Source organism: Sinocyclocheilus grahami, unplaced genomic scaffold, assembly GCF_001515645.1.
Source record: "Sinocyclocheilus grahami isolate Dianchi unplaced genomic scaffold, SAMN03320097.WGS_v1.1 scaffold75.1, whole genome shotgun sequence".
In the NCBI taxonomy this organism is placed as follows: Eukaryota; Metazoa; Chordata; class Actinopteri; order Cypriniformes; family Cyprinidae; genus Sinocyclocheilus; species Sinocyclocheilus grahami.
The window spans coordinates 674,227-681,633 of NW_015505254.1; the positions used below are offsets into that span (position 1 = coordinate 674,227).

Below are 7,407 nucleotides of genomic sequence, written 5' to 3' on the forward strand. Positions count from 1 at the left end.
AATTACATTTCAGAATATACTAAAATAGAAAAGTTATTTTAAAATTTAATACTGCCATTTTTATTCTATTTTTGATGGAAAAAACTGCAGCCTTAAGTAAAAGAAACAATCTTACCCATCACAAACTTTGAATGGTATTTGTATTGCGCTACCAAGTGTATTCTAACACATTTTGTAGTTAGAAGAATCAGCATTCGCATACTTTCATAGAGTATGCTCAGTTTTAGTTTGACAAACATTGATGGTGGCACTTCCAGTTTTGTTCAGCTAAGATGGCAAAAGGTTTTTATAAACCTCCACACATGAAGACAGAAAGAAAGAGAGTGTGATTAAGGAAAAAGGTGATTCTCAGGATTCGAAAGAATTAATCAGGAAGGTTTAGCAGGGGAACAGACTTGAATACACAACAGACTCACATCTCCATTCCCACGTCTACACAGTCAGTCTGGGATACAAGACCCCTCCCTGTAATCACAGCAATATTTCAACTCTAATCCAGCGTGCTTAGGTCTTCAGCTAAAACATCCTTTGTCTCTTGCAGGCGCCAGCAACGCTGTCCACTTTATTCTGAAAAAGCACTCCAGATTCAAACGATATCAGCACCCTACTCACTTGTACTTACTGCAAGTTGTCTAAGTGGGTCAAGGGGGTCTCCGCAGGGATCTCATAAGCCACACGTGCTGTCAAGAAGTAGCTAGGTATGGCTGATAAGACCCTCACAGCGACAGGCGAGAACCCTGCTGATTCATTACTGAGCCAGGCCAGGATGAGCACTGAGCTCCGATGCCCAGAATCACACCAAGGCTGCATCCTGCATCCATCATTGCACCCTGGACACTAGGAATTAAGGGTGGAACGGTTCTCTGTAAAAAATCTAACCATACGGTTCTCCATGCACTAGGACCGTAGCGACAGGCGAGAACCCTGCTGATTCATTACTGAGCCAGGCCAGGATGAGCACTGAGCTCCGATGCCCAGAATCACACCAAGGCTGCATCCTGCATCCATCATTGCACCCTGGACACTAGGAATTAGGGGTGGAACGGTTCTCTGTAAAAAATCTAACCATACGGTTCTCCATGCACTAGGACCGCGGTTCAACTTAAATCTGACAGTGCATCTGTAATATGGTTTGTTATAAATAACACGTAAAACAAACAGGGTTCGGCTAATGTATGTTTCTGTTAATGGATGCAAATTCTGGCTTCCCAGTACATTACAACGACAGCGATGGAAAAAAAAAAACATGGACAAACCATTCACTCTTGTTCAATGCGAATGCCGTATGCTGGAATATGAGCAGTAATTTATTCCGTCATTGTGCTGATAGCGCCAGTGAGACCTAAATAGCATCCTTAAACCTTAAACAGACCTTAAACAACAGTATCTGTGTTTAAACTAAACTCATTTAAGTCTTGCCAGTTTAAACATTTAAGAGCCAGAGAACGAGAGCTCGCGTGCGCAGTGAGAAGATGTGCGTGTGCTCATCCGAAGCAAGCAAATATTAAGCTCTCTCTGAAGTATTGTGTTTGAATGGACAAATTCACACAAAACTTATGTCAAAATGCCCGTCTTGGTACGTATCCTATAGCAAACATAGCCGGCTGAACGCACTGTATCAGTACTAATCACTGGATCAGTGCATTCTCTTAAAGTGACAGCACTTTCTTATTATTAATCACACAGCAACAACAAGGAAATCACTCACTGCTCTTGATTGAATAGCTTTTGTAACTTTAATAATGATTAATCTTTAATTTATACAGTAAATATGCAATGCTATTTTACATTTGATTATTTTATTCAATTTCTGTACCTAAAAACTAATGTTAGACCTACCTAAAAATTTATTTTATTTGTATCTTTACACTATTGTATTTATTTGTGCTGTTGCTTGTAGTTTATTTTTATTTGACGGTATAGTTTTTGCCTAAACATAGCACATACCGAAACCGTGACTCTAAAACCATGATACAAACCGAACCGTGAGTAAGTTAAACCGTTCCACCGCTACTAGGAATGTACAATTCATCCAGAAAAAAATTGTGGCAAATCAGGGGTGTTTAAACCAGACTGTTAGCCATCAGTAGACTGTTTTTGTGTTTAACTTCTGTTCTAAACTTTACGTCGAAATGTGCAAACCTCCAGTGACAGCTTCAGTGATTGTAATGGAATGGGAGTGCTCTGGTATTGTCACGTTGCTCACTTTGTGTTTATAATTTATTCAAAATGTGAACAACACTTCTGTTTTTCCTGCTACTAAGTGGGCCAGCGTGAAGTCAACCATTTAGGCACTTTCAATTTGGTCTTGATTTACTGATTTAGAAAATAGCAATAAATTAATTCAGGAACACATTACTCGCAAAAAAAATCCAATGTACAAAAAAATACTGAAATAACAGTGAAAACAACTCAGAATTTTAAGGGTTAGAAATGCTATGGTAAAAACCTGTTAATTTGTTAACACTAAGTTCCTTTAATGTATGATGTGAAAACTATAATAAATGGACATTTCATTGAATTTTACAGTAAAATGCTGTTAAATGTACAGCTTTTTGTAGTAAAAAATAATTCATCTTATAATTTTCAGTCAAAAACCATGAACTGACATTTCATTTAAATAATTAGGCCCCGTTTCTTAGATTTTGTTGTTAAAATAATGTTTAATGCTTTGCTTGTTTTTTTTGTGTCATCATGATGGTGTTTTGTATTTGTGTCTATGACGCTGTGCAACATACATACATGTTGCTATTGGTGGTTTACAGGGAATCTCCATAGGCGTAATGGTTTTTATACTGTACAAAATGTATATTTTCCATCACCCTTCACCAACCCTACACCTAAACCTACCCCTTACAGAAAACTTTTTTTGTGCATTTTTAGATTTTCAAAAAAACTCCATTTAATATGTTTTTCAAGCCTTTTGAATTATGGGGACATAGGCAGTGTCCTCATAAACCACCTTCACATTGTAATACCTCTGTCATACCCATGACATGATACAAATTTGTGTCCCCATAAACTACCCAAACCAGTGCACACATATATATATATATATATACAGTATATGTATTATACTACCGTTTTATATTGTCAATTTTTATCATATTAATTCGCAACATTTACTAAAAACCATTCACTAAAACAATTGAAACAAAAGGCTAATTAGTTTACCAAACAATGAAAGTGGATTAGGTATTTTTGGAACTGAAACAAATGCTGATAATCTCTGAATGACTAAATATCAAGCAATTAATCTGCCTGGATGATTTCTGTCTAACTACATCTGACTTCTCTTAAAGCAAATTCTATTAATCGAATTTAATAATCATGATTACAATATCAACAGAAATAATTCACAGTAATAATCTGTCATAATCATGCAGCCCTACAGGGTACAAATGCATAGGGGCCCGTCTAATCAGAATCTTGGATCATTAACACAAATCCTCTAATTAACCTGTTAAGTATGAGAGAGCGGCCTGAAAATGTGGCTCACAGTGGCTCCAGAGACCAGCGTGTGTATGTGCACACACAACTACAGGGTCGTAGGGGTTTCAGCTTTGTGCTTTGCAACTTTGCATCTCCAGTGTTTACAATAAGAGTTATTTTATTAAATCATTTAAAAAACTCAGTTTTTATCATTTGAATTCACTGATTACAGTTATCAAATCAAAATCAAGTTATCATTACTTCTAGCCAGTGATTGCGAATGTACTTGCCAGTATGAGCAATATGCATCAGACAGTCCACGAATAGTCCCTGGCCATACCATCAGAGCCAAAATCTCTCACTTTCATCGCAATTTTAGGCTCGATTAATTTTCACTGTGGGGAATTCTAGTGTTTTTTTATTGATGCCACATGGTAATTACTCTGTCATCTCTTGTGTGTGTGCTTTTTGCGTTCGGTAGCGGGGGTTTATTATGCCTGTGTGTTGCAAGTTTGATGTCCATTGACAAATCTGACTTTCAAGCATTTGTTAGGTTTAGCTTACAGTCTGTTTATAGATCTAAACATCGCAGCTTAGAGAATGTTTACCTTCGGTGGACCCGTGCGAAACGCTAAAAGGGGACTTGAGAAAAAGCGCGAGAGTGAGGTTGTGAAAACGAACAACTGGCCCAACTGTCTCAGAGAGTCTTATCTCATAAATAAGTGGAGAAATCTGACCCAAGGAGCCCCAAGCTGTTCTTCCATAACTAGCGTGATCACCAGGCTGTTCCTTCGCTGTGCTGCTTCAAAGAAACTTTGTTGTCACCACTTATGGTACCAACGACAGTCGTGAGAAACAAGGCAGGTGAAACCGCCCTTAAACAAGCCAGTGTGAGAGAAAGAAAAGCAGCGGCCTTAAAAGCCCAAGTGCCATCTTTAACATTTGGCAGAGCCAGCACTCTCCCGTGTCGGAGAGATTGTGCAGTCGACCCTGCCGCTATGCAATTAAACTCCCTCATACAGAGATTCATCAATAAACCTAGCATTACTAAAAACCATTCACTAAAACAATTGAAACAAAAGGCTAATTAGTTTACCAAACAATGAACAAAGTGGATTAGGTATTTTTGGAACTGAAACAAATGCTGATAATCTCTGAATGACTAAATATCAAGCAATTAATCTGCCTGGATGATTTCTGTCTAACTACATCTGACTTCTCTTAAAGCAAATTCTATTAATCGAATTTAATAATCATGATTACAATATCAACAGAAATAATTCACAGTAATAATCTGTCATAATCATGCAGCCCTACAGGGTACAAATGCATAGGGGCCCGTCTAATCAGAATCTTGGATCATTAACACAAATCCTCTAATTAACCTGTTAAGTATGAGAGAGCGGCCTGCAAATGTGGCTCACAGTGGCTCCAGAGACCAGCGTGTGTATGTGCACACACAACTACAGGGTCGTAGGGGTTTCAGCTTTGTGCTTTGCAACTGGCACTTTGGTCTTATGGTACAAAGGGAGAAAGAAACAGGAAAAGCAAGAGAAAGACAGAAGCTCATTTGAAGCAAACAAGAAAAAAAACTGTCATAATATCTTTCCTACATGAAAAAAAATCTACAAGTAGCACAGAGAGAAAGAATGAGTCTAAAGAGAGGGAGAGATCGAGAATGAAAGAACTAAAAATGCTTAGATGTTGACTTCGGGTATAAACATAAAAGACAAGCGACATACTGAGTGAAGCTCCTCCAGGTTGAGGTCTGAACTCTCCTCAGCTTCACACAGCTCCACCAGCGGTGAACTCTCACAGAAGGGGTGAGAAAGAGACAGAGGCTGAGGAGAAATACAGAGCCGAGTTATTATATTAATGAACGGCTCCAAGCAGCAGCTGCCTGCAGAGATGCCGAGGCTGTGCTCAGCCGTTCCCTTTTTCAGAAGCTGCCGGTTTCAATCTGACAGGCAAATGGGGCAATGCCACAACACCCGCTGCTGCTGATGCTGATGTCTTCAAAAGAGAGTCAAACACACACTTTCACATTCTCTCATCTATTGCTCTTTCTCAATATCTCAGCTCCAAGATGAGCAGTTATGTAAAGATGCAGGTGAAAGCAAACAATGACTTTCAGTTTTTCCTTCTGACATGGATGACAAAGCCATAAAGGCCACATTTGCATCTCCAGTGTTTACAATAAGAGTTATTTTATTAAATCATTAAAAAAACTAAGTTTTTATCATTTGAATTCACTGATTACAGTTATCAAATCAAAATCAAGTTATCATTACTTCTAGCCAGTGATTGCGAATGTACTTGCCAGTATGAGCAATATGCATCAGACAGTCCACGAATAGTCCCTGGCCATACCATCAGAGCCAAAATCTCTCACTTTCATCGCAATTTTAGGCTCGATTAATTTTCACAGTGGGGAATTCTAGTGTTTTTTTATTGATGCCACATGGTAATTACTCTGTCATCTCTTGTGTGTGTGTGCTTTTTGCATTCGGTAGCGGGGGTTTATTATGCCTGTGTGTTGCAAGTTTGATGTCCATTGACAAATCTGACTTTCAAGCATTTGTTAGGTTTAGCTTACAGTCTGTTTATAGATCTAAACATCGCAGCTTAGAGAATGTTTAACTTCGGTGGACCCGTGCGAAACGCTAAAAGGGGACTTCAGAAAAAGCGCGAGAGTGAGGTTGTGAAAACGAACAACTGGCCCAACTGTCTCAGAGAGTCTTATCTCATAAATAAGTGGAGAAATCTGACCCAAGGAGCCCCAAGCTGTTCTTCCATAACTAGCGTGAACACCAGGCTGTTCCTTCGCTGTGCTGCTTCAAAGAAACTTTGTTGTCACCACTTATGGTACCAACGACAGTCGTGAGAAACAAGGCAGGTGAAACCGCCCTTAAACAAGCCAGTGTGAGAGAAAGAAAAGCAGCGGCCTTAAAAGCCCAAGTGCCATCTTTAACATTTGGCAGAGCCAGCACTCTCCCGTGTCGGAGAGATTGTGCAGTCGACCCTGCGGCTATGCAATTAAACTCCCTCATACAGAGATTCATCAATAAACCTAGCATTAAAAAAAGCACTCAAGATTGTTTACCACAACATATTCCAAGAGTGATCTGGAAAGGTTTAAAAATCCAAGCCAATTTGCTCAGTATTTCCACACCAGCCCTTGCGGCTCCCTTGGCGCAGAGAGGAGCCGCATGTCGAGCAGCGCTAATGTGGTGACCCAATGCCACAGCATGTTGTGCTTCATGTAACCCCTCACAGATCTCGAAGTCATGACAGACATGGGGCAGGAGGACAGAGCAGAGCGTTCTCAGGGACGATGGTCTCTGGTTGATCATTTCTAGAGTTTACACTGGCAGTATCAAGTTTCCTTGAGGACAGCGCCGGCGGGAGAGAGGGAGAGAGAGAGAGAGAGAGAGAGAGAGAGAGAGAAAGAGAGAGAGATGTCCCTGCGGCACAAAGAGGAAGAGTGTCACATGATCGCCAGGCTGTCTGCCCGGGATACAAGGCTCTCTTATATTCTTTAAGATAACAGACAGAAAATAGGAGCTACAAGTATTTATAGATCTCTCAAAAGCTCACAGGAGATAGTTCAGCCAAAAAAAAAAAAGTATTTCTGCCATAATTTATTCACCCTCATGTTGTTCCAAAACTGTATGATGTTGTAGTTATTTTGTTAGCCTACAAAAATGACAAACAACATCATAGAAGTAATCAGTAAAACACGAAGGCAATATTCACTAATAATCTTGCCCTCCTTTAAGCTGTTAATAACAGAGTCAGTGAGTTTAACTCAAGAATCAATTCAGATTTGTGAACAATCAATTCTCTGAGAAGAACTGACTCAAAAGAATGATTCATTCATAAATTGGACTAATTCGGTTCTTGAGTGCCACTCATTCAGTGGTTAAAATTAATTCAATTTAAGCCATAACTGCATGCGATATTAAGACTTGTTTT

The 7,407-nt window shown here is 39.3% G+C and overlaps 1 protein-coding gene across 3 annotated transcripts in view; it reads right to left on the reverse strand.

The window, feature by feature from the left end:
* The window catches only part of LOC107585853 (semaphorin-6B-like), a 134,558-nt gene that overhangs the window by 116,312 nt on the left and 10,839 nt on the right, over positions 1 to 7,407 (reverse strand). The window contains exon 2 of one of the 3 annotated variants that reach the window (XM_016273014.1): positions 5,175 to 5,273. The exons of the other annotated variants lie outside the window; for them this stretch is intronic. The gene's annotated coding sequence lies outside the window, so the exon portion shown is untranslated. The remainder of the gene's footprint in view (positions 1 to 5,174; positions 5,274 to 7,407) is intronic. 3 annotated transcript variants of the gene reach the window in all.